Source organism: Sus scrofa, chromosome 3, assembly GCF_000003025.6.
Source record: "Sus scrofa isolate TJ Tabasco breed Duroc chromosome 3, Sscrofa11.1, whole genome shotgun sequence".
Taxonomy (NCBI): Eukaryota; Metazoa; Chordata; class Mammalia; order Artiodactyla; family Suidae; genus Sus; species Sus scrofa.
Genome location: NC_010445.4, coordinates 93669964 through 93697215, shown reverse-complemented (window position 1 = coordinate 93697215; position 27252 = coordinate 93669964). Strand labels below are relative to the sequence as shown.

The 27252-nt window shown below is 47.8% G+C and overlaps 1 long non-coding RNA gene across 1 annotated transcript; it reads right to left on the bottom strand.

The window, feature by feature from the left end:
* LOC102160749 lies at positions 16123–26447 on the bottom strand. Its single transcript, XR_002342993.1, has 3 exons — positions 26275–26447; positions 17169–17270; positions 16123–16306 (listed from the first exon to the last, which is right to left on the bottom strand). It is a non-coding gene; the product is annotated as an uncharacterized LOC102160749 (long non-coding RNA).

Sequence of the window (27252 nt, the reverse complement as noted above, 5' to 3'; positions counted from 1 at the left end):
GAGCCAAGCCAGTGCAAAGGCAGGCCTCTGAGAGATCCGGGGGTGGGGGGTGGGGGTGGCAGGTGGTGTTCTAGAACTTTCTGAACTTCATTTCCTATCAGTCAGCAGCAGCCCTAGCAGTCAGGCATCCTTTGCGCTGTTTTGCAGAGGGAGGAGAGGCTGAGGGTCCGTACACAGCCAGCCACACAGTCCGAGTCGTTTTTCCCCCACTTTGTGCTGGCCCCTTGGACTCGGGTTTAGCTCAAGGACAAGTGCTGATTCTGTGTCATCCCCTCCCTCCAGAAAGACTGCCTCTGGGACCAATCAGGCTCAGCCCCAGGCTGAGGCAGTTGAGGAAACCAGGAAAGGAAGTCACTGAATTTGGGAAACTTGGGCTTGGAGATCACCCCTGTCTTCAGACCAGCGGGTTTTTACAGAGACAGTTTACAGCGATTAAAGAGTTACATAATTTTTAAGACCTGGGAAAACTAGAAGAGAAACTTAAATATTCAACAAATCTCTGGAGGGAGAATGTCTTTTATTGCTTTTTAGGGCTGTACCCGTGGCATATGGAGGTTCCCAGGCTAGGGTCCAATCAGAGCAGTAGCTGCCTGCCTACATCACAGCCACAGCAACACGGGATCCAAGCTGCAGCTGCGACCTACACCACAGCTCGCAGCAATGCCAGATCCTTAACCCACTGAGCAAGGCCAGGGATTGAACCCACTTCCTCATGTATACCAGTTGGGTTTGTTATCACTGAGCCACAATGGGAACTCTGAGAATGTCTTTTATTAAACTTGGAAATTATTGATGAAATCACAGAGGAAAGATGAGCAGGTCTGACTACAGAAAAACGTACATTTTCTGGATTAAAAAAAAAAAAGACTAGGGCAAATGGGGAGAAATCTCAATGGCAAATAAGGGAGATAAAAAGTTATTTTCTGTTTTTATTTATCATCCGCCTCCTTCCTAAAAAGTTTTGGGAAGCAAATACTTCCTAAAGAATGCATACAAACTGACAGTTCAAAAACAAAGAGCCTTATACACAAATGGACAAGGGGCATAAAAAAGCACTTTACGTAACACAAATTATGACTGGTAAACAGGTTTACAGAAAAACGCCTGACCTAGCAAATCACCAGAGAAATGCAGTTAAATAGAAAAAAATTTCGACCAGTGCTCATGCAGGGGTGATAAGAATTACATGATACAATTCTTAAGGAAAATATGGTGATACTGAGAACTATAAAAATGCTTATTCTCTTCAACAGCGTTATATTACTCTTGGGGATTTATGCCAAAGATTCTAAAATGTGGGAAGAATCAGATACACAAAGATGCTCATTGCGACATTAAAAACCAACCAAAAAAAGCTGAAAATTGAAAATGACCTAAATGTCCTAAAGCAGAGCTTAACTAAAGCTGGCTCCATCCACTCAATGAAATACAATGCTGCTCTCCTAAATGAAGTTCACATAAGCTTATGGTAAATAAAAATGCCTACAACAAAATGTTAAGTTTAAAAAGGAGGATATAGAATTGCAGCATTCATAATATACAGTGTCAATATAGCTATGTATGCATACAGATCTGAGAAAGACTAGTCTGTCCCCAACATGTGCAGGGCCTGGGGCAGGGGTACAAATGGACACCACATGCCAAATGCCTAAATATTAAATAATTATTATTGATTAAATATTCAACTTAATTTAATATGTACTCAACTGATATTAATTTAATAATTAGACCTCTGATTTACTATAAATTAAACATAACAATATTAGATATTTAAATAAAATTACTTACTACATATTAAACTACTAAATAATTTACACTAACAAGTTGTCAAAAAAAAAAATGCCAAGCCAGCGCCTCCTTGCTTGCCTGCCCACTTGCATCTCTCACAAGCATCCTATCTTAATAAATCTATTTCTGGCCTATCAAAAAAAAGTCAAATATTCTCCTGCCTTGTGGTGTTAAGATACCTGTGGTAATCTCTAAAGCAACCACTAATAATTCAACAGTTTTTTAAAAACTTTATCATAGTTGATCTATAATGTTCTGTCAATTTTTGCTGCACAGCAGAGTGACCCAGTCATATATATATATATTTATACACACACACACACACACACATATATATATATACTCTTTTTCTCATATTATCTTCCATCATGTTCTATCGTAAGTGACTGGACACAGATCCCTGTGCAATACAGAAGGGCCTCATTGCTTATCCATTCTAAATGTAACACTTTGCATCTATTAACCCCAAACTCCCAGTCCATCTACTCCCTCCTCCCTCCCCCTTGGCAACCACAAATCTGCTCTCCGTGACTATGAGTCTTAACAGACATAGCTTGGAAAATGAACAAAGAGGGAGTTCTTTTGTGGCGCAGAGGGTTAAGGATCTGGTGTTGTCAGTCCAGTGGCTCAGTGGTGGCTGTTGTGGCATGGGTTTGATCGCTGGCCCCAGAACTTCCACATGCTGCGGGCGTGGCAAAAACAAATGAATGAACAAACAAAGAAATTAAAATGATATGTTAGAAGAAGTTCCTGCCATGGTGCAGTGGGTTAAGAATCCAACTGTAGCAACCTGGGTCGCTGCAACGGTGCAGGTTCGATCCCTGGCCCTGGCACGGTGGGTTAAAAGATCTGGCATTGCCACAGCTGTGGCCTAGGTCTCAGCTGTGGCTTGGCCTCAACTCCTGGCCTTGGAACGTCCATAGTCCACAAGTGCAGCCATAAATTAAAGCATTTTTTGAAAAGGAAAAAAAAAATGACCTGCTGGAAGAATATCTATTTAACACAAAGGAAGGCAGTAAAGGAGAAACGGAAAATAAAGGAGACATCAAAAATAAACAGCAAAATGGTACATGTAAATCTAGTCAGAGCAATAATTACTGCATGTTTACCTTTCCCCCAAAATGTATATGTGGAAGCCCTAACCCCAATGTGATGGTATTTGGAGGCAGTGCTTTGGGGAAGTAATTAGGTTTAAATAAAGTGGTAAGAGTGGGGCCCCCCATGATGGAATTAGTGCCCTTATAAGAAGAGAAAGAGAGACCAATCACTCTCTCTGCCATGTGAGGAGGCAGGGAGAAGGCAGCCATCCACAAGCCAGGAAGAGGGCCCTCACCAGGGACTGAACCTGCCAGCATCTGGGTCTGGGACTTCTCGGGCTCCAGAACTGTGAGGAATACCTATCTGCTGTTTCAGCCACCCGTCTCGGGTATTTTGTTACAGCAGCTCGAGCTAAGATAATTATATTGAACCATAGCTGCATTATTTATGATACCTCAAAACGAGAAAAAAATTCAAAGGTCCATCAACTAACAAATGGATAAACAATGGAATGCCAGTCAGCAATTAAAGAGAAATGAGCTACTGACACAGGTTATAACATGGATAAACTTCAAAAACTTGATGCTAAATGAAAGAAGCCAGACACAAAAGAACACATCTGTTATGTATGATTCCATTTATCCTGACATATCCAAAACAGGAAAACCTATAGCGGCCAGCTGGGCTGGCAGTTTAACAGCAATTAACTGCAAATGGCCCAAGAGGTTTTTTGGAGGGTGATAGAAATGTCCTAACACTAAATTATGATGACGGTTATGGTGATGTACAGTGTAAATGCACTAAACATCGCTGAATTGTGTGGCTACAATGGGTGAAATTTACAGTACATAAATTACACGTCAATAAAACTATTTTAAAAAATACACTGAATGTTTTTTGGAGTTCCCACTGTGGTACAGTGGAAACAAATCTGACTAGTAACCATGAGGTTGCGGGTTCAATCTCTGGCCTTTTCAGTGGGTTAAGGATCCAGCATTGCTGTGAGCTGTGGTGTAGGTTGCAGACATGGTTCAGATCTGGTGTTGCTGTGGCTCTGGTGTAGGCCAGCAGCTGTAGCTCTGACTCGACCCCTAGCCTGGGAACCTCCATATGCCATGGATGTGACCCTAAAAAAAAAATTTAAATATATGTACTAAACATTTTTTAATTGTGTTGCAAATGATACCATCAAGAAGATGAAAAGACCACCCACAGATGGGATAAAATATTTGCAGACCGTATATCTTATAAATGACTTGTATCCAGAATATATACTCTTACCATTCAATAATAAAAGATAAATAACCCAACATAAATATGGGCAAAGGATCAAAACAGACATTTCTCAAAAGAAGATAAACAATGAGCAATGAAAGATGCTCAATATCACTAAGCATTAGGGAAACCCAAACCAAAACCACAAAACCACACTTGATACCACTTCATACCCACAAGGATGGGTACAATCAAAAAGATGGATGAGTAAAGGTTAGCAAGGATGTGGCACCCTCATCTACAGCTGGAGGGAATGTAAAATGGTGCAGTCATTTTAGAAAACAGTTTGGCAGTTCCTCAAATTGTTAAACATGAAGTTCCCCTCGGACCCAGAAATTCCGCTTGAGTACAGAGAAATGAAAACATATGTCCACAAGAAAACTTGTACATGAATATTCCTAACTGCAGTATTCGTAACAGCCTCAAAATAGAAACAACCCAAATATCCATCAACTGATAAAAGAATAAGTTAAATGTAGTATACCCATAGAGTAGACTCTTATTCATCAATAAAAAGGAATGAATGGATAAGCAGTGAGTTCCTACTGTACAGCCCAGGGAACTTTATCCAGTCTCTTGTGATAGACTATGACGGAAGGTAATACGAGAAAGGGAATGTGTCTATATATACATATGTAATACATATATAAATGTACGACTGGGCCACTTTGCTGTGCAACAGAAAATGGCATAATATTGTAAATCAACTATACTTCATTTCTTAAAAATTTTTTAAATAAAAATAGAAATGAATGGAGAACTGATACATGCTATAACATGGATGAGCCTTGAAAATATGCTAAGTAAAAGGAGCCAATCACCAAGAACCAAGTATTGATTAGGCAAATCTACAGCGATGGAAAGTAGCCTAGTAGTTACTTAGGACTGGGGGGTTTGGAGGAAAATAGGGAATGAGTACTAATGGGAATAGTGTTTCTTTTGAGGGTGACGAAAAGTTCTAAAACTGTGGTGATGGTTTGCGAACATGTTAAAAACTAATGCACTGCAAATGGCTGAACTCCATGGTATGTGAATTATATCTCAATAAAGGTGTTAAAAAAAAACCCAACAGTGTATGTTACTGTCACTAATAACGCTGCTATGTTCCCAGAATCCTCATGCCACTGTTTTCTTGATGTCTCCAGAGTTCCTCCCAGGAAGGCTCTCTGGCCTTTTTGCAGCTCTCTGTGCAATGGAAGGAGCAGAGGGCAAAGAGTCAGTAGAGAAGAGTGAGTCCCAGCCCTAGTACTCTGGTTTGGAAAACCCCGTATGCTCTTTGGGGTCCAGTTTCTGTGATGTTCCACACTGATTTGTGTTCTCATTTATGCAACAGATGTGTTTCATCAGAACAAACCTTTGCTAAGAGCTCACTGTGTCCCAGGCACTGTTCTAGATGCCAGAGATACAGCTGTGAAGGAGACAAAGTTGCCGCCCTCCTAGAGAAGGTGGGAGGAGTGGGAGTACAAACCAGCACATGACTTCTGTAAGTATGTTACAGAAAGCATGTGTGTCTGGCTCCTTGAGGACAGAAATATGCCTGGCTTCTTCTGCTAAGGCTCTTTTCTGCCTCATACAGGGAGGCACCTATAGATCATGAATCTACTTGGTGCCTTAACTGGATAATTCCTTGAATAGGTTTGCCCAATAATGCTGTGGGATTTGATTCCCAAGGGAGTATGCCTACAGTAAGAGGGGAGAGTAGCTACCTACTCATTCATTCATTCGTACAAGCTGTTTGAGCATCTCATATTAGTTAAGTCATTGTGTCTGTCAGTAATAGAAACCCAGTTGAAATTGGCTTAAGCATAAAAAGGAATTTGTTGGAAAAAAAAAAAAAAAAAGGACAAGGATGGCCTGATCCAGGTGTGTGCACAGCATCAAGAACACCTGTCATTCCTACTGTATAGCACAGGGAGCTGTGTCCAATCTCTTGGGATAGAACATGATAGCAGACGATATGAGAAAAAGGGGTGTATATATATGTATGACTGGGTCACTCTGCTGTATAGCAGAAATTGGTACAACATTGTAATCAACTTCACTTTAAAAAAAAAACCTCTCATCCCATTTTCCCCTGATCGGCTCCATTCTCCAGTGAGCACTGCCTGGATGGAGGCAAAATGGCTGCAGGTAGCCCCTGAATCTCATCTTCTGGTTCAACACCCCACAGACAGTGAGATCTTCCTCCCGACCCTAACTTTCCTTCTCAGGCTCCTTCTGCCTTTTCCCACAAAATCTATTGGATTGATCTACTGATCTATCCCAAAATCTATGGGATCCTACTGGATTGATGAGTCCTGAGCTCAGCCTTGAACTAATCACTGCAGTCAGGGGGTGAAATATGTTAATTCCTAACTCAACAGGGCCTGGGCATTTGCCAAGGGCAAAGGCAAGGGTCAGTCCTGTCTGAAGCACAAGGGCTAAGGGTAGGGGAGTGGTGACTCCTAAAGGAAAACTGAGGTGCTATTACCAGAAACAGGAGAACAGATGCTTCATAATCAAACAAAAATAACCCATGTTCCCACATACTTCGGTACTGGGCCTGTCAGTGACTGTCTGACTTATATGTGTAAGCATACAGAACATGAGAGGAAGATGCCAGGAGTTTAGATAAGATGCTGTGGAAATTCAGAAGGTGGGGATTATCTTCCCATGTAGGGAGCCAAGGACCACCTCATGGAGGAGGTCACATATGAACCTGACTTTGAAGAACGACTGTAATTTCCCTATGTATCCTTGATGGGGCACTTAAAGCTGGGAGAATTGTGTGACCTAAGGCATTGGGGATGCAGCCTATAAATGTGGAAATGTGGTGATCTAGTGTGGCCAGAACACAGGCTAGGAAGAAGTGCTATGGCCTGTGAAGGAGTAAGTAGAAGCAGGGATCAGATCTCAGGGTGCCTCAGGTGCCAGGATGAGGAGCTTAGATGAGGCGTTCTCTTGGGATGCAGTGGGTGAAGATCTGGTGCTGTCACTGCAGCAACTTGGGTCACTGCTGTGGGACAGGTTTGATCCATGGGCCAGGAACTTTCACGCACTGCAGCAGGAGCAAAAAAAAGAGCTTAGAGGACAGTCTAGAGAAACCAGGAAACCACTGAAGGTTATGATCATGGCAGTGCCATCACCTGGGACATTAACCCAGTCAGCTAATTTAACTTAAGAGGGAAACATGGAATTCCCATCGTGGTGCAGCAGAAACAAATCCAACTAGGAACCATGAGGTTGCGGGTTCGATCCCTGGCCTCGCTCAGTGGATTAAGGATTTGGTATTGCCATGAGCTGTGGTGTAGGTCGCACACACTGCTTCGATCCCACGTTGCTGTGGCTCTGGCGCAGGCGGCAGCTATAGCTCTGATTGGACCCCTAGCCTGGGAACCTCCATATGCCGCGGGTGCAGCCTAAAAAGACAGAAGAAAAAAAAAAAAAAGAAAAAAAGGAGTGAATGAATGCAGCCCAAGGGGGAGGGGATGGGGGAGGGAAGGATTGGAGTTTGGGATTAGCAGATGCCAACTATTACATATAGAATAAATAACAATAAGGTCCTACTGGACAGCCCAGGGAACTGTATTCAATATCCTGTGATCAACCATAATGGAAAGGAATATAAAAAGAATGTATACATATGTATGACTGAATCACTTTGCTGTACCGCAGACAGTAATACAACATTGTAAACCAACCATACTTCAATTTTAAAAGATTTTTTTTAAAAAGAAGTAACACAGAGGTTGCACACATCTCTCTCATTCCATTCCATCCCAATGATGAAAAATACAGTCACAATTCATTGCATGGAAGATGGGGAAATATACCCTCTAGTTGGGTGAACATGTGCTATTACCGGAAAGTTCCTTTACTAAAAAGAAGGAAGAGAGGATGGCTGTGGGAGAACGCAGCTTCTGCCACACACACCTGAGAGCCACCAAGAGCCTGCCGCAGGGCCTGACTCTGCGCATGGAGGCTGCATGGGGACTGCACCAGAGGAGGCCATGTGAAGATGGACGCAGAAGTTGGCATCACCTGCTCACAAGTCAAGAAATAACCTGGAACCACTGAAGCTAGAAGTCCCGAAGAACTCTCCCCTAGAACACCTGCAGGGAACATGGCCCTAACAAAAGCTTAATTTCAGACCTCCAGCCTCCAGAACTATGAGAAAATAAATTTTGGTTATTTTAAGCCACCAAGTTTGTGGTCATTTGTTACAGCAGCTCTGGGAAATTCATCCAGGTGCACTGCTCAAAGTAGAGCCTCCTGGGCAGCAGAGCCATTGCTAAAGCAACTTCCCTGCAGACATATAGGGCATGTAAGCACAGACCCCATTCCCCAACCAGTGAGTGAACCCTCTGCACTTTCCTTCGAGGCCTGCAAACTGCAAGTCAAGACGGCTGATGTCCTGGTGTCCTACTTCTCAGCATCAACATATGATGCTTTCAAGAGGTCTCACAAATAAAAGGATGTGATATTTATACTATACATTCATATACATAGTGGAATATTATTCAACCATAAAAAAGAATGAAAGCCTACTGTCTGAGACATGGACAGAGCTAGAAGTTTACTAAGTAATAAGTAGAGACATGTTGATTTATTATGTTGATCTAAAAAATAAGTCGGAGACACGTTGAGAGGGTGGCAGAGAGGAAGCTGATTGAAGCTCTAGAGTATGTGAATCTAAAAACTAAAAAAAAAAAAGAATAAAAAAAATAAAAAATAGTCAAAAGTAAAAAAAAAAAAGAAACATAAACACCTGTCAGTGATAATCTACTTATGTCATGGAACATGAAACATCATATATGCAGAGTCATGGTCATCAGTTCCTAACGATAAGAAATAGAATGCTTGCGACGGATGATGAAGAGCAAGAAGCTTTTTAAAAGTCTGGATTGTATGTGGGTGATTTTGCACTTCTGGTATTGCTTTGCATTCCTGCGCATCACTGGCCGTAATGTTGGTGCAGTCATGATCCCAGTGGAATCTGATCGAGCTTCATATCCTGCATACAACACTAGTTCAATGACTTCAGCATGACACCAGGTGGTGAGCTGTGTAGCATGCAGAATATTGTTTTATTAGCAGAATTTCAGAAGTTTCTTGTGAGACTCCTGTAGTGCCTCTGAATTCTTTTATCTTTTCTTTTTTTCGAGCTGTGGTATATTAAAAAAAATACACAAATGAATTGCAAAAAAAAAATTAAAAAAATTAAAAAAAAAAACAAATGAACAACTACAACAAAACAGAGACAGAGTCATAGAGAGCAAACAGGTTGCCAGAAGGGAGAGGGATGTGGGGAATGAATGAAATAGGTGAGGGGAATTAAAAGGTACAAACTTGCAGCTGCAAAATAAATGAGTCACAGGAATGAAATGTCTACCATGGAGACCATGGCCAATGACAGTGTAATATCTCTGTATGGTGACAGATCATAACTAGACTTATCATGGTGACATTTTTTAATGTATAGAAATACTGAATCACTATGTCATGCACCTAGCACATAACATAGAGTTACAGGTCAATGGTACTTCAAATTTTTTCCATTCCCTCAAAAAAAAAAAAAAAAGAGTAAAAGCAAAGATGAAACAGTACTTTAAGAAGGATTATAAGATGGTGGGGGAGTTCACGTCACGGCTCAGTGGGTTAAGAATCTGACATACTGTCCATGAGGATGCGAGTTCGATCCCTGGCCTTGCTCAGGGGGTTAAGGATCCGGCGTTGCCGCAAGCTGCAGCATAAGATCGCAGATGTGGCTGAGATCCTGCGTGGCTGTGGATGTGGCTGTGGCCAGCAGCTGCAGATCTGATTCGACCCCTAGCACAGGAACTTCCATATGTGCAGGTGCAGCCTTAAAAAGAAAAAAAATACATATATCATGGGAAGTTTCTTTGGTTGTCTGTCTCTGAAGGATGCAGACGTCGGAGCATCTTTTGGGGCTGGAGGGAAGAATCCAGGGAAGCAGGAGGTGAGACAGGAAGAGTCACATCCCAGTGCCAAGCACAGGAGATTTCCATCCCCACAAATGAGAGAATCAGGGAGGTCAGGACTGAGAGGGACGTGCACATTTAACACCTCTCTTCATGGATGAAGAAGAGGGCAGAGAGAGGAGTGGCTTGACCAGGCCCCCAACAGCTGTTTGCTAACATCCAATCTCCTCCCTCTTTCTGAGCGTTGGGACTACAGCGTGTTCCCTTGGCAAAGACAGTTATTGTTTTTTAAACTGGCTTTATTCATGTCTCTACATGTTTTAAAACGTCTCTTCTTCTTTTCTATTCCTGTGCCCTTTCCCGGCTTCCCTGGACACAGTGGCTCATGAACCCCATGAGCGGGGCTCCTGCCAAATGCGGCCAAGGAAATGGGAGCGGCCACTCGACCGAGCAGACGAGAAAGGAGGTGCTAAAGGGGTGCTGGTCCTCCAGCTCAGCCGGGACCAGAGCATCCCCACCCAACTCTGCACATTCCTCTGTCTCCAGCAGGAGCTAGGGGGTCTTGCCAAGTTCCTTGCCAGTATGGTTCTAAGTAAGATCCTGGCAATACTGTCACTTGCATGAGATTCGTCAGGCTACAGATGAGGAGAGCTCGGCTTCTCTGAATTGGCATGGACAGGTGTGCAGCTGACCTCTGCAGCTGCCCAAGTTGATGCTTTGGGGACACTGGAACGATCTCGGCATCTTCTCTGCAGTCCTGGCACTTCCTGATTTTGTGGGGTCTGACGGTGGCTTCCCCGACTGCCCTCATCTAGCCTTCCCATCAGTTGTGTAAGCCTCTAAATCCCCACTATGAAAACTCCATGTGCTTGGGGTACCCTGTGTATGTGGCTTCTGTTTCTCTGTTACCTGAACCCCAACTGGCACAGGTAATGAAGGCATGTCAAGTGATGTGAGGGAAAAAAATCCCTCTGGAATGTAAAAGGTTCCTCCTAGAAAGTGAAACCTTTGATGTAAAGTGAGGAATTGGCCCCTGGGTTTGTTTTTTGTTTGTCTAGTAGGAGCCATCGTGGGTGTGCGGCCTTGGAACCATGAGGTTAACATCAAAGCTCTCCTCGGAGACATGTTCCAGCCAGGAGAACCCCCCTGGCCCGCCCTTACCCATCACGAGATCCAAGAAATTGTGGCCAGCAGGGCCAGCTCAAGGGCGAGCCTGCCTTCCCTCCAGGTCTGCTGACACGCACGGGGAAAAACTAGAAGCCACAAGGGAGTCTGGAGTAATCTCTCTGAGTATGGCCATTCCATTTTGTAAGAGCAAGGGAAAAAAACAAGTTTACATTCCCTAATTTCTATTAAGAATGGGAACAAACGTTAATCAAGTACAGCCAATCTCTTAAGACAAGCTTCCGCTGATGTGTTGGGTAAATGATAACATTGGCTGTCTTTTATTAACATTTTCCTATGTACTACCTGAAGTTGTTTCGTACTGTATCCTATTTAATCTTCCCAACAATACCAAGGCGAGGGTAGCATTGCCCCGGTGTCATAGAAGCCTGACAGGTCAAAGCCGCCTGACTCCTGAGCCATCCTCTTTCCACTGAGTCATTCTGCTTCTCTTACTAGAAAAGAGGAAAGAGAAAGGCAGCAGAGGAGGAAGAGAGAGAGAGAGAGAGAGAGAGAGAGAGAGAGAGACGGACAAAGAGAGAAGTGAGGGAAGCGGGCCAGGGGTTATGGCGAAGTTGAAGAAACTTCTCACCACCACCTCTACTCAGACTGTGTGCTTGTGAATGTTCCCCCTGCTCCTGGCTGTACCAATGACCTGGGTAACCACTGTTCACAGCTCTTCAGCTGCTCCTTATTCTCAGGCTTCCTGAGCCTCCCATGTGAATGGAAAAGGCCACAACAATCCACTGGGTAAAAACTCTTTGGGCTGCCCCACTGGTGCTCAGAATAATGTTACACCAGAGGCAGATTCAATCAAGCAGATTAAATCAAGCCCTAATTCCTCGGTTAATGGGGGACAGGGAGCAGGTTTGCCCTTGTGCCATAGGGTAGCTGGTGGCAGCTGTCTTAGATACTCTTCTGCCTCTCTCTCCAGACTCTTCTCTAAGCACCCGCAATCCCACCCTGGTATCCCACACCCCCTACCCCTGGGCTTACGATCACGAGATAATGACAGTCTCAGAGGGCCCGTCCTTTCTCCGTGACCTGTGAAAAGGCATCTTGGTTGAGGACAGGGCAGGGGCTGGTCTTCCTGGAGCCCTCCAGCCACACCTTGGCCCTGGTCCCTCCCTGGTACATGCAAGGCCGGGCTGGGGTAGGGACGACCAAAGGGACACTGGAGAGCTTGTCCTTATGTCCTGAGATCCTGGATCCCTAGAGAGCCTGTGAGCCAATCCCTGCATTTTAGCAACAAAGAAACTGAGGGTCAGAGAGGTGAGGGCAGAAGCCCGAGGCCACACCGTCTGCACACTGCTCAGAATCCCGACACCCAGCCCAGTGCCCTTCCCTCTGGCAGCCGTGCGTCTCCCAGGGCCCCAGCGCCCAGCAAGCCAGTGAGAGCCTCACATGTGATTATAATTACCGTGGGCTTGGCCTGAGCCCAGCCACACTGCGAGCACATCCAGGACTGGTCGCGGGCCAAGTTTCCATCTCAGTAGAAAAATGACAAGGTTCAAGGGATACACGTTAATCCCAAACACAAGAGCAGGAAAGAGTGGGGTGAGGGGGAGAGGCCAGCTAGGATCTCTCGGGCAACGTCAGTCCACCAAGGACTCCTGAGACCCACCCAGGAGGCAGAATGCAACCCCCTCCCAGTCCACAGAGAATAAAAGGCCGTGTGCCCACTAGGGGACCAGGACCACCCTCCTGGTGGGCATTGTAGTTCAAGAGCCATCTCGGGATTGTTTGTGGCGATAAACCCTGCTGGGTCCCAGGTTCATGATGGAACTCAGCTGGCGAGACTCGGCCAGGCACCCCATAGATGTCACCCCCCGACCCCCAGTAGGCCCCTTCCTTACACTAAGCATTCTCCTCAGCCTTTGTGTTTCTATCTTTCAGCATCAACATCTGCTACCACAGATAAGGAAACCAAGGCACCAGGATGAAGGATGGCCCGAGGCCAGGTAGCCAGAGGAGCGGGGATGGGCTACAACACTGGCCAGTCTGGCCCACGGCCTCCCTCTTGATGCTCTTGAGCCATGGGTGCAGCCCGGGCTGTGTTTAGGGCTCTCCTGCTTCCTCCTACCCACCCATTTTCCGCATCTGAAAATTTACGAGCTGTTGGCTTCATCTGCTCTACATCCACTGAGTGGCCCTGGTAGGGTCCCAAACTCCACCCTGGCTGCCAACTTCTGCCCCTTAATAATGACACTGCACATCCTTGAGGCTTCTAGACTGTTCTGTCAGCCCTTTCACCCTTGAGACAAAAGTTCCTTCTTTCCTCCCAGACTTGAAGCAATCATGAGTAACACATCGCTCCCAGCTTACCTCAACTCCCAGAACTCCCATCTGCAAGCTGTGCTCAGTTTTGGCCTCAGAGAGGTCAGGACCTTTGAATTTTTAACCTATGATATATGTGCATCTACCTTTTGGAGGGCTTCTAACAGGTTCAATGATATTAAGAGAACCACGGCTCTCTGCCCTGGGGGCAAAGGAGTTAACACTTTGCTGGAACTCTCCTAACCCCAGGGGATATGCTAAAAAACCAATGGAGGACAGCAGCCATCAATTAAATATCAACTGACAGGTAGGGAAGAGCTGTGGCCCCAATGGGAACAATGGACTTTTTGATGATTAATGTCTCTGAGAGGTATGAGTCCTCAAAAAAATGAGGTCTGCCTCAAAGAAATGTGCTTATTTACACCGGCTTCTAGACTGGCTGAGGACAGCCCAGGGCCTGCAGCCAGGCATCCAAGCAAAGGGGCAGGCAAGCTCCAGAGTGCAGCTTCTTGCCGACTAGGGGATTTATGGGCTTCCTGGACGGGCCAAGCAGCCTGGTTTTGAGGCCAGCAGCTGGGCCAGGAGGTTGGCTGAGGTTTTCTTAGAGGCTCTGCAAGCAGTCGGGCCCTTGGAGAAAATGCCTTTGACACAAGGGGGTGTTACCTGATCTTCCTTCTCCTCCAGGGGCAAAGCCTCAGCAGGGGCATTTTCCCTGACCGGGCAGGGGCGGGAGCCATGGGGGTGGGGCAGGGAGCAGAGTGTGCAAATGAAGCATTATTCCCCAAAGACCATCTCTCTCTTTTTTCTGCTTTCAAAAAGCCCCAATGATGACTTTGTGTTTGCGCCAATCTTGCTTTTTCAAAGAGATGAAGAAAGAAGATGTTTTTCCAAGTGTCATTATAAAAACCCTAAGGCTGGAAAGATATGGAGGAAACCTCTTCCTCCTGGTTCTGCCTCCGCAAGTATAGGCGAAGTCTATGCAGCAGCGGGTAGGGGTGCTGGTCTGTGAATAACTTGCCAGGGGGATATTCCATCCACAGCCCCGAGGCCCCCAGTCTCAAGACACCCCTATCTGCAGTCTATTCACATCCCTATTGCTGGAGTCAAGGTCCATTTCTTCCTTTCAGTCCTTGCGGGAACTGGACAAGGGCCAAGAGACTAGAAGAGCTGGTGATGTGGGTCCTTCTAGAGTCTGAGGGAAGGCAGGTTTGGGGGGGGGAGGTCTCTGTCACCCCAGGGTCCCTGGTTCTTAAATCTGCACTGTCCCATGAAAGGACAAGCCCTAGAGCCAGCAGCACTGCTGTCTGAGCAGCATGGCTGGTGGTCATCTTGCTAAGCAGATGGTGTCAGTCTTCTGGTCTTGCGCTGACCAAGAAAAACAGAGTGGGTGTCCCACTCTTGTTTGAAAATGTGCTTGGTGGGTAGGGGGCAGGAGTTGAGGGGGACAGAAAGCATCTTATTCTCTCCCCCATCTATCAAAACTATAAATCTATCAAGACTATAAATCTCAACTTCCCCAAGGTAAGGTAGAGGCGGGCTGCAGGGGCCCAGGGAGTGGGTGTCCGGCAGGAGAGGCTGGTCTCTGGCAGTCCCTTTAACTCCGACACCAGGCCCTGGGGGACCCCCATCACCCCACAGCAAAGCTCTCCTCGCTCCCACAGCCACTCCCAGCCCTGGCCACTCAAGATGACTGGATTTAGAGATAAGAAGCAGATGGGGAGTTCTCGTCGTGGCACAGTGGTTAACGAATCCGACTAGGAACCATGAGGTTGCGGGTTTGGTCCCTGCCCTTGCTCAGTGGGTTAACGATCTGGCGTTGCCGTGAGCTGTGGTGTAGGTTGCAGACGAGGCTCGGATCCTGCGTTGCTGTGGCTCTGGTGTAGGCCGGTGGCTCCAGCTCCGATTCGGCCCCTAGCCTGGGAATCTCCATATGCCGCGGGAGCAGCCCAGAGAAATAGCAAGACAAAAAAAAAAAAAAAAGAAGCGGATGGGAGGAGAGGCCTGGAAGCTGGAGACAGGGCCCAGGAGGCCCTCTGCTGAGAAGAGCAGAGGCACCCAGACCCCGCAGGGGACTGGACCAGGCAGGGATGTGGCTCTCACCCTGGCTCTGACACCTCCCACGAGTCTGACACAACGGCTGGAGCCAGAGCCCTTGGCCCGGCCAGCAGTTCACTGGTCAGGAGTCATGCTCCCCGGAGCAGCCACTGCCTCCGTGCTCCAGAGCTCCTGAAGAGCATGGAAATGCCCAGAAGCGGGGGTATGGAGAGCTCATCCCATCAGCAGATTTAACCAAGCACGGTTCCCTGTGCCCTGGTGCCGGGATCGGGTCTGGCTCATGGCCTTGTGGCCCTGAGCAAATATCTGTAGAAAGAATGACTTGCTGTATTACTCCACCGGGAGGGAGGTGGGGTTGCAGCTGGGACAAATTCCCCAGGCATGGAATTTCAGAGCCAGAAAGGCTAACTGGGTGCCCCTCAAGGCAAACACAGAGGGGCTTGGCTAGGTCAAGGTGGCTGGCTTGGGGAATTCGGATGACCTGAGCTCTTGACCCATCTGGGGTGTTTTCAGGAGAGTCATTCAACAATAATAACAAGAATGGGTGCTATAGTGCAGAGGAGGGGGAGGGGATCTTCTGACGGGCTCCAGAGGGCAGTTTCAAGGTCACTTTTGTCACCCCTTGAAAGCTTCAGAATAACCAGAGCATCTAGCCTGCTGTCCTGTAACCCCCGCACCCCATCCCGCAGCCTTAAACTCTCACCTCCAAAGATAATCACGCAGCCCCTGCTTCAAGGGAGATCTTCGCGCCTCACACATCCTGTGGATGTCTCTGGTTCCCCACCAGCCTGGACAGAGTGAAATACAGCCTCAGGCTGCTGCCCAGCTCAGCGCGCTGCTGTTCCAGGCAGAAACCTCAACAGGACTCCCAGCTCGGACCAAGGGAAACAGGAGTCTGGTCTGGCTAAGCCGGGTGGCTTCTTTCTCTCCACCTTCTGTCCCCTCCACGACCACCCTGGAGCCAGGAAGCTATTTGGGTAACCCCAAGACCCCTCTCCCAAGCTGCATACAGCCAGTGCTGGCATTCCGGCAGCATGCCAGAACCACAGCCTGGCTATGGGTCGCTGCCTGTGAAAGGGTGAGAAGCGGTAGCCCTGGCTCCGGGCAGTGAGCCCACCTCAACTGGCCTGCCTTCTGCCTGCCCCGCATTCCCTGAGCAGGGACCCTTGCGGGGAGTGGTGATTGTCCTTTGGGGAGTCCACCGCCAGCCCCCTGTGGAGCAGCATGGGATTCCTATTCTACCAGTGAAGGAAGAATTTTTTTTTTTTTTCGCTTTTTAGGGCTGCACCTGGAGCACGTGGCTGTTCCCAGGCTAGGGGTCAAATCGAAGCTGCAGCTGCTGGCCTACACCACGGCCACAGCAACAGCAATGCCAGATCTGAGCTGCATCTGTGACCGACACTATAGCTTGTGGCACATGCCAGATCCTTAACCCACTGAGTGAGACCTGGGATCGAGCTGGCATCCTCATGGATACTAGTCTGGTTCTTAACCTGCTGAGTCACAACAGGAACTTCAAGAAGGAAGAAATTTTCTGATCACTCCTGCCATCCCACCCAAGGCCCTCCACGTGCCTCCTAACCTCATGCTGAAATGCTGACATGTCCTCATCACCTGGGCTTTATGGAAAAAAAAAAAAACCTTTCCTACCTTTGTAGCTTCTGTTCCCAAAGCTTCTCCACTTTCTCTTCTTCTAGTGAAGAGCCCCAGCACTTCACGCAGTGTTTCATTCATTCTGGAAACTACTGTCCACTAGGAAGAAAACATAAGCCATAAATGAGAGCTGTATCTGTAATCTAATATTTTTGAATAGCCACATTCGAAAAAACAAGTAACATCCACTTTTTTTAAAACTTTAAAAATAAAAGTATTGGTTTATTTTTAAGTTTCAAGAGCTCAAAGCAAGAAGAATTGGAGTTCCCGTTGTGGCACAGTGGAAACGAATCTGACTAGCAAGCATGAGGTTTCGGGTTCAATCCCTGGCCTTGCTCAGTGGGTTAAGGATCCAGCGTTGCCGTTGCTCAGTGGGTTAAGGATCCGGCGTTGCCGTGAGCTGTGGTGTAGGTCGCAATGCAGCTCAGGTCCCGTGTTGCTGTGGCTGTGGTCAGCAGCGATAGCTCTGATTAGATCCCTAGCCTGGGAACCTCCGTATGTCGCAGGTGCGGCCCTAAAAAAAAAAGCAAGAAGAATTTACGGACACTGTAGAAAGACATTAATAAAGTGCTGTGCAGCATCTTTCTTTTTCATAGTTTGTAACATTTGGTTTAATGGTACATTTTAACCCAATATATTTACATTAACCCAAATGAATATTACCATTTCTACTTTTAATTTAAACATAAAAACTATCAGTGAGATATTTTACATTCTTTTTTTCCTGCTAAGTGCATCAGTTTTCTAGGGCAGCTATAACAAACTACCACAAACAGGGTGGCTTAAAATAACGGAAATTTATTCTCTCACAGTTCTGGAGGTTAGACGACTAGAGAAGGTGTCAGCAGGGCCGTGCTCCCTCAGAAGGAGCTGGGGACGAATCCTCCCTTGCCTCTCCCTAACTCCTGCTGGTTAGTGCTCGGGGCGGTATCTGGCTCCCTCCCCAGTCTCTGCTGCTCTCACCTCCCTACCTTCTTTCTTGCCCTGTCTTTATTTGCACACTGGCTTCCTTATAAGGATACCAATCACTGGATTTAGGACTCACCTTCAGCAGGTAAAAATCTCATTTTAACCTAACCAATTACACTTGCAAAAGCTCTATTTCCAAATAACATCCCATTCTGAGACTCCAGGTGGACGTGAATTTTAGGGGGACACCACTCAGTCCAATGCAATGTCAGATTCAACTTTTCTAGTCAGTAAAGCCTGATTTTTGGCTCCCAAGATCCTGTGGCTGTTATGGGTCTGCTGTCATTGTCTCATTATCCTTCCCCCCCCCACCCCCATGCCCCACTTGAGATAAATGTTAATGAGATTAGCTTTAATTAACTTTAACCCAGTATCTCCAAAATATTATCATGTCAACATCTAATCAATACAGAAAAAGATCAACAAGATATTTTAGTTTTTTTTTTCATATTACGTCTTCGAAATCCCATCTGTATGTGACCCTTACAGCACATCTCAATCCAGAGGAGCCGCATGTGGCTAGTGGGTACCTTGTTGGACAGCGCAGCTCAAGAACTTAGAAGGAAAGAGTGAGGCCTAGGGTGATGCAGAGGATGCTCTGGGGAAGTCTGGGGGTTCCCTGATAGCTTCGTCACCTCCAGAGTCTCTCCCAATTTTTTTTTTTTTAATCTTTTTAGGGCTGCACCCGCGGCATATTGAAGTTCCCAGGCTAGGGAGCTGCAGCTGCTGGCCTACACCACTGCCACAGCAACGCAGGATCAAAGCCACATCTGCGACCTAGACCACAGCTCACGGCAACACCAGATCCTTGAGCAGAGCAGAAACTGAACTCAGGTCCTCATGGATATAAGTCATGTTAGTTACCATTGAGCCACAGCAGGAACTCCTCTCCTGATTATCTTTCATCTGTGTCACCTGGTGGTAGAGGGAGAGGATGAGAAATCTATGAACTTAATTCAGAGTTCCTGCCAGTCTCTTAAATCTGCAAGTGACAGTCCCTCTCCCTCCCTCTCTCTTCTCTCTCACATACACACATCTTGAGAGCCTTCCAGTTTCCTTCTGCTCTGTGCAGACCTCACAAAAAGTGACTCAACCTTACATAAGAATCTGAGGGGGCCCAGGAGAGTGAGTCACTGCCTTGAAATTTCCAGTGGGTTACACATATCTTCATTTTAAAAAAAAAATTATCTTTAATGGTTGTCAAAAAGAAAAAATTTGGTGTGGGAAGCAGATTAGGGTAAGAATCCTACCTCAGGGCAGGAAAGGATGGCTGTGATGGACAGGAGGGGACAGCGCTGAGGACAGGGCCCTCTCAGTGTCCGGCCTCAGAAGGTTCTGGTGAGAAAGGCGAGCTCTCCCTCTCAGGACCTCAGGGATCTTGAGATACTTCAGGTTACAATCTCCCCAGAGAGCAAGAATCGGCCCCTGGGGTCTCCAGGAAGGACTTTGGTTTGGGGAGGTTTGATCAACTTCAGCATCACTGCTGACTAAAAGGCTGCAGAACACTGCAGGGCAGGGGTCTCCAGCTCTGGGCACGCACATGGAATCCTCTGGGGAGCTTCTTAAAATCCTGCTGCCCAGTCACACCCCAGACCAACTCAACCAGAACCTCTGTGGAGAAGAGACTTGTGGTTGCCAAGGAGGAGGGGGAGGGAGTGGGATGGACTGGGAATTTGGGGTTAAGAGATGCAAACTATTGCCTTTGGAATGGATAAGCAATGAGATCCTGCGGTATAGCACTGGGAACTATGTCTAGTCATTTATGATGGAGCACGATAATGAGAGAAAAAAATGTATATATGAATGTGTGACTGGGTCATCTTGCTGTACAGTAGAAAATTGACAGAACACTGTAAACCAGCTATAATGGGAAAAAAAACTCCTTAAAAGAAAAAAAAAAAAAAAAAAAACACCTCTGGAGATGGGAACCAGTCATCGGTATTTCTGGTAAGTTTTCCAGGTGATTGAAGCAGGCAACCAACAGTGAGACCCTGCTGGTTGGAGGGCCTGGGTCACTTTTACGCCCTGTGGATAATTCTAGTCACTGATGGCTCCCTGACTCTCACAGGGTGATTAGCCAGTCCCCCAAATTCCAGAGACAACCAGATATGGTTCTCCAGGGCACTTAAGAGTAACCCCTTTTCAGCCAAGTTGTAAAAAGCTCAAAAGACAGCTGTTTCCTGCAGGGGAGACTGGTGGCTCCAAAGAGCTGACAAGTAGGCAGCCCAGAGCAGGTGGGCCAGGCTTTGGGAGGGACAGGGCCGTCAGACTCTTTTACAGGCAGCCCCTAGTCAGCTCAGATCCCCCCAGGCCAAGCCATCTCTCCTGACCCATCACAGGCTGGGGGCCCAAGGCCTGCCCAGCGCTTCTCTGCCAGGTCAGCCCAGGCCGAACCTCCAAAGGCTACCAGCTCAGAGAATAAACTCATGGGCCTCGTGCTGGCACTTAAAGGCACACCCAGCATTCCTGTTGTGGCTCAGCAGAAAAGAATCTGACTAATATCCATGAGGACATAGGTTCGATTCCTGGCCTCGCTCAGTGGGTTAAGGATCCAGCGTTGCCGTGAGCTGTGGTGTAGGACAGCATCTATAGCTCCGATTAGACCCCTAGCCTGGGGACCTCCATATGCTCTGAGTGTAGCCCTAAAAAGACAATAATAATAACATTAGGTCCAAAGAAATTATGGTCTGTCCCCGGTCCTCTCCATAAGCCATGTGGCCCCGGCCCTCTGCATGGTCCCAGCTGGCTGTGGGTCTCTTCTCTCCTCCTCTGATTTCTCTGCAACACCTCTCTTTGGGGCCATTGGCCATCCTCTGTCTCTCACTCAGATGCGTAACAGCTGCTCAGCTCTGCAAGCCTGCAGCCAAGTGGGCAGCTTCACAAGGACCCCATTTGCACACAGTCTCATGGTGAGGAGCACCCCCCTGATCACCTGTCCCCAAGCACCTGCTACCAGGCAGCTTTTCCAACCAAGGGCTACATCACCGCTGCAGTGAGAAGCCAAAGCTGAGAAGGACCAAGTCTGTGTTCTCCTCAGCTGGGCCTCCCGGGAAATGCTGCAGACCAGCCACTCTTTTTTTAACTGAAGTGTAGCTGATTTGCAACATCAGATTAGTTGCAGGTGCACAGTGACCTTTTTGACCCTTTCTTTGACCTTTGACACAATGACCTTTGACCCTTCCCCATCTCAGATTTTGCCTGCACCCTTCCTTCCCCCTCTACCTCTCTAGGTCACTTGTTCCTGAGCTCCTGTTCCAGCTCAGGCCAGGTTTGGTTTGTTTGTTTTTCTTTTTAGAACCACACCCATGGCATATGGAGGTTCCAAGGCTAGGGGTTGAACTGGAGCTGCAGAGGGCAGCCCACACCACAGCCACAGCCACGCAGGATCCAGGCTGTGTCTGCAACCTACACCACAGTTCAAGGCCATGCTAGATCCTTAACGCACTGAGAGAGACGTGGGACTGAACCCACATCCTCATGGAGACCATGTCAGGTTCTTAACATGCTGAGCCACAATGGGAACTCCAGGCCAGGGTTTGTGGAGGACTCAGTGGCTTCTGGGCCTGCCTTCCCTGGGTTCCATCCTGACCTTGGGTTGGGGTACAGGGAGGGAGGGAGGGAGGTCACAGCTGATGGTCACTCAGGAGCCTGCAGTGTCCTGTTTGGAACCTAGAGAAGCCATCTCAGGCAACACCAGCACTAAAATGGCACCGAGTAAGGACCCACTTCATATGATTTTGTTCTAAAGGGAATTGGGGAGATGGGCCTGAGCCCAAATGTCTGCACTCCAGCTGTCTCTGCATTGCCTAAAAACGACAGCGCCATGCTGCTGGTTAAGGACAAAATCTAAGACTTGGGCCCCATCTCCCAGCTCAGGATTCAGTCTTTGAAAAGATTAAAGAACAGTCTAGGATAAGAAGAAGGCTAGGATTTTTCTACGATGCTTTTCCTCAAAAGATCCACAGTATTTCCCAAACAGCCCTAACTTCTTCTTTGGGTCTGTAGCTGTGAAAATGCAATCTCTTACACAACACCTTAGCTAAACCTCCTCTGACCCAATTTGTGTTTTTTCCTGTGCTCCTTCTACACCCCAAGTCTGCCATCATTGAGTCTGACCAAAGGATGCAGATGACCCCGTTATTCCAGGGCTCTGTCTGAAACCCCTTACGTTTGTTTCAGCAATTTCCAAAGGATGATAGAGCAGTGACCATCTGTGATGACTCTACCTTTCCTTTTTATCAAAAGAGCCTGTGGGGCTTTTAAGCAATATTTCCTGAAGCCTATTCTGGGAACCTCAACTTTTAGGAAATATTAATTGGTGTTATATTTTTAAAATGTCCTGACCAGTTTGGGTGGATTTGAAAAATTAATGTTCCTTAGGAGTTCCCATTGTGGCGCAGCAGAAACGAATCCGTCTAGGAACCATGAGGTTGTGGGTTTGATCCCTGGCCTCACTCAGTGGGTTGGGGATCCGGCATGGCCATGAGCTGTGGTGTAGGTTGCAGATGCGGCTCGGATCTGGTAGTGTTGTGGCTGTGGTGTAGGCCAGTGGCTGTAGCTCCGATTAGACCCCTAGCCTGGGAACCTCCATATGCTGCAGGTATGGCCCTAAAAAACAAAAAAAATAATAATAATAGTAATATTCCTTGATGCCCTGAGTCTGAGACTCTACTAAATGCATGAGAGGTGGGCAGAGCATTTACAAACCTCCTTGACTACCCAACACTCTTTTCCTGAGGACACCCTGTGACTGGTGCCCTGCAGCTTGGACTTTGGGAAATTCTGCATTTGTTAAGCTCAACATGAAGAGCAACTGTTCTCCTTGGCCTGGTTACACAGTGGGAAGATTTTAGATCGAATGGCCTGTAAAGTAAGTGGCAGCTACTAGAATGTTGTGTGGCAAAGCTCTTCCTAACAGATTCTCTAACACAGCTCTCATTCAATAGGTCCAGCAGCTGTTCCCTTGTACATGAGCCCCAAGGTCTATGGAGAGCTTTTCTGGTCTTCATGAGTGGATCCCAATGATGGGCCTGAGGACCTTAGACTTGGGTAGGCCCCGCCTACATCCATCTACTCAAACTGTCTCAGTGGAAGTCAATGCTTTCTGTGTGGAAGGGTGATCAAAAGCCACTTCTGCACCCCTGAGATCCAGGAAATGAAGACAGAAGGAACTGGGTCTAAAAATGTGTTTAAGGAGTTCTTGCTGTGGCTCCATGGTAATGAACCCAACCAGTATCCATGAGGATGCAGGTTTGATCCCTGGCCTCACTCAGTGGGTTAGGGAGCTGGCGATGCCATGAGCTGTGGTGTAGGTTGCAGACGCGGCTCAGATCTGGCGTTGCTGTGGCTGTGGTGTAGGCCGGCAGCTACAGCTCCAATTCAACGCCTGGCCTGAGAACTTTCTTACGTGGCCCCCCAAAAAAAAAAAGGAAGAAAAAAAAAAGACAATAAATAAATACATAGATAAAGTGTTTAATGAAGTACAAATTCTCTAAGTAGCATTCCCCAACACGGGAATGATCAGGTAATCAAGGCAGCTACCCCCTTTGGAATATCACAAGACTGCACAATTCTTGGAAAGATATCACCATGTAACAGGTGAAAGAGGCCCTAAGGCAGAAAGGGGACTTGTTAGTTGATAACTGGTGGCAGAGGCCCCCAGAGAAGGAACGCCTCTGCTTGGCCAGGACCAAGGAGGCATCTTTGGGTGTGAAACGTGAAGCCGCCAGGGAACGGCCTGCATGGGCTGAAAGGGTGGAGGGAAAGGGGCTCCTGAACTGCATCACACAAAAGGCATAAGCGGGATTTGAGAGTTGGGGCCGGCTGCCGGAGGAGAGAGGCATCACCAAGCAGACATTCAGGCATTCAGCTGGTAACAGTGTGAGGGGACGGCCATGAAGTCTCTGAAGTGCGTGACACTCTGTTTTAAGGCATTTGCTGGGTTGTGGCACGAGGTCACCTCCCTCTCCACCCTCCTGCCTCTGGTCAGTGACAGGGCAGAGTATTCCAAAGCCAAAGAAACAGGAGAGCTGAACCAGGCTGGCTCCCACCCACCACACAGACATCCTCAGAGCTGCCGGAAGCGCTGGTGGGTCTGCCACCATACCTGGTGTATCAGGCAGGGGCCCAGCAGGAAACAGATGGCACGCTCGAAACAGATAATGAGAGTAGAATGAAGGGACTATTTACAAAGGTGTGGGCGTGCATGTATGGACACCCCCAGGGCTGGTAACAGCCCAGCACCATTAACTCCACTAGGCCTGAGGAGAAGGGAGGCTACCTGATAAGAGCTGTGACCTTCTGTTGAGGGGCACAGCCAGCTCTCAGTGACCCCACAGGGAGGAAAGAAGAAGGAATGATAGTATGGGCTCAATTGTGTCTCCTAAAATTTGTGTCAAAGCCCTAACCTCCAGTGTCTCAGCATGTGATTGTATTTGGAGATAAGGCCTTCAGAGAGGTGCTTCAGTTCAGATGGAGCCATTAGGATGGTTCCTAATCCATTCTGCCTGGGAGCCTCATAAGAAGAGGAAGCTGGGGCACATGAAGTGAAATCAGGAGCAGGAGGGCAGAGGAAAGAGCAGGTAACAAGACAGTGGACAGGTAGTACCTGCAAGCTAAGGAGAGAGGAGGAGAAACTCAACCTGCTGACACCTTGATCTTGGACTTCTAGCCTCCAGAACCAGAGAAAGAAATTTCTGTTGTTTAAGCCACCCGACCTCTGGTACTCTGTTATGGCAACCAGCATGCAGCTGCACATAGAGTAATGATGCGGCCAGGATTTGAACCCCCAGCAGATTCAGAGGCTGCTCTCTGAGTCACTGGCTCAGTTGCCCTGTGGCTGAAGGCAGCCAGAAAGACATTTGCTGTTTCCAAGAGAACAGGAAGCCCTCCTGTGGATGACAGGACTGGTCTTGTGAAGTCAGGGGAGTCGCCTGACTCCTGGCTGAGGCCCACCTCTATCCTCGGGCTGTGGAGGGTGTCCCTGAAGAGACCAGATCTTTCTTCTTACCTCCTTGGGCCTCAGCTGGGCTCAGAGCTCCTGCAGCTCTGGGCTCCCCCTACCCCATGTCCCAGAGTACCTACTCACAGATTCAACCCAGGACTCACAGAGCTCCATGGAGGGACGAAGTGTGGGTAACAGGCAGAACAGTTCTCATCTCCCGCCTTGGGGATTGTCTGATGTGAGCACTTGACCCCAGGATATTTAGCAGAGGCCCACTTGTTTAGAATGCATTAGTCAAACATGGGACACAGGCTGGGTGTCCTCTCAGGCGGAAGTGGACTCCTCCCTAACCACTGCCCGGCCCCAAACATCTCAGCAACTGGCCAGGGACAAGCATCTGAATGGCTCCAGCCATCTGGCTTGGAGGTGTTGGGGGAGGGGAAGGGGGAGGCCTTTAATCTTCCTCCCCTTGACACCAGAAAGAATTGACGCTCCACATTAATCAGCTCCTCCCCCAGGCAAAGCGTCTACAGGTGGAGCAGTTCTGACGTATCCCTTAAGAAAGCCAGAGATCTCCAAGAGGCAACCGTGGCGTTTTCGGTCCTCAATTCATAGATTCAGAAAGCACAAGACATCCCTATATTAACAGTAATTACTCAGCAGTGGATGCTTCGTAATTCACCAAGACTGCCCAACACAAGCTTGCTTGTAAAATATCCTGTAATTCTAATCAATAGCACGTGCCCTGTGAGGGCTGTTTATGGACAGCCATTTCCTAAGGTCATTTTATGTCTGCCTGAAAGAATACACCTGCCATAACGAGCCCGGTCCAGCAAAATGGCTTGAGAGTTGGAGGTGCAAGAGTGGTTGTCACTTGAACCCACCCATCTTGACACCCTAGGGATGTGTCTGCACCCGAGGCAGTGACTTGCTATACAAAAAGCTTTAGAGAATGAATGACACCACAGGGACCAAGCAACCCAGCTCTGGGACCCTCCAACATGGGGAAGAGAACGTACTGCTACCCATTTTTCAGTGAAGCAACAGGTGGCAGGGACAGTTAACTACTGTTAAGGGAAAACCTAACAAGTGGCTCCAACAATCTCACGTAGCAAGGAATCACAAGGTCGGCTGGCTCCAGTGACGGTTAATTTAGCAGCTCAATGACATCACAGAGGACCCAGGTTCTACCTTTCTGCTCTGCTATCCTTGGTGCTGTCGGCAGCCTCAGTTACCATCCTCAGGCTAGATGCTTCCAGTGGCTCCAGAGGCGTAAGAGAAATCTCCACCTAGAGAATGGGAAAACTTCTGAAGCAGTGCCTAATAGTCTTCCTCCTTATACCTCATTGGCCAGAACCAGGTAACATTTCATGCCTAAGCCAATTACAGAGAAGAGGAATGGACGCACCATGATTGGCTTGAACCAATCAGGACCCACCTTGTGGAGCTAAGGATGGGCCCAGCCTGGGCTGAGGCACCAGGTGGCTGCGGGAAATAGGACGGAATTCAGTCGGGGTCTGTGAGTGAGGAAGAAGCTACACTCCAGCTGAGGCCAATTCCTGAAGTTAGCACATAGCAGGCACCAAATACTTATAGTCATTTCCCTTTAAGCATTATGCCAAAGGGCACAGAGCTATAAGTGGCCTGGCCGGAAGTCAAATCCACAGAGAGGAGAACAAGCTGGCTAAAGATAAGCTGGGCTTGTTCACAGCTGTCCCCCAGGACAGCCCCCATGGTGAAAGGCCTCCTTCTCTAGGGAACTGGCCATTTTGCCATCCTGAAAGTGAGGGCCCAGCAGCAGCTTTCGGGAGCAGGGGTCCCTCCTCCACTCCATGGTGACCCCACGAGTCCTACCTCTGCCAGCATCCAGCCAGCCCCGCTCTCACACCACAGCTGCATTTTCCCACCTCTTCTGTACAAAATAACTCCCAAGAGCCTGACAGTTTTCCCTCTGTCTGTGTTTGATTTATGGCTACAATTACAGGCTTTCCTTCACACGGTCCACATGCCAGCAGGGAGCTTTTGCAAGTCAGCAGCGCTGCCATCCCAGCTCCTGGCTCCAGTCCCCAGCATGGGGGCTGCAGGGGACCCTTTCCTCCACATTGTGAGACACCAGGCCCTGCCTCCCACCCCCCGGCTGGCTGGGTCTCGGCCACCTGGGATGTATCA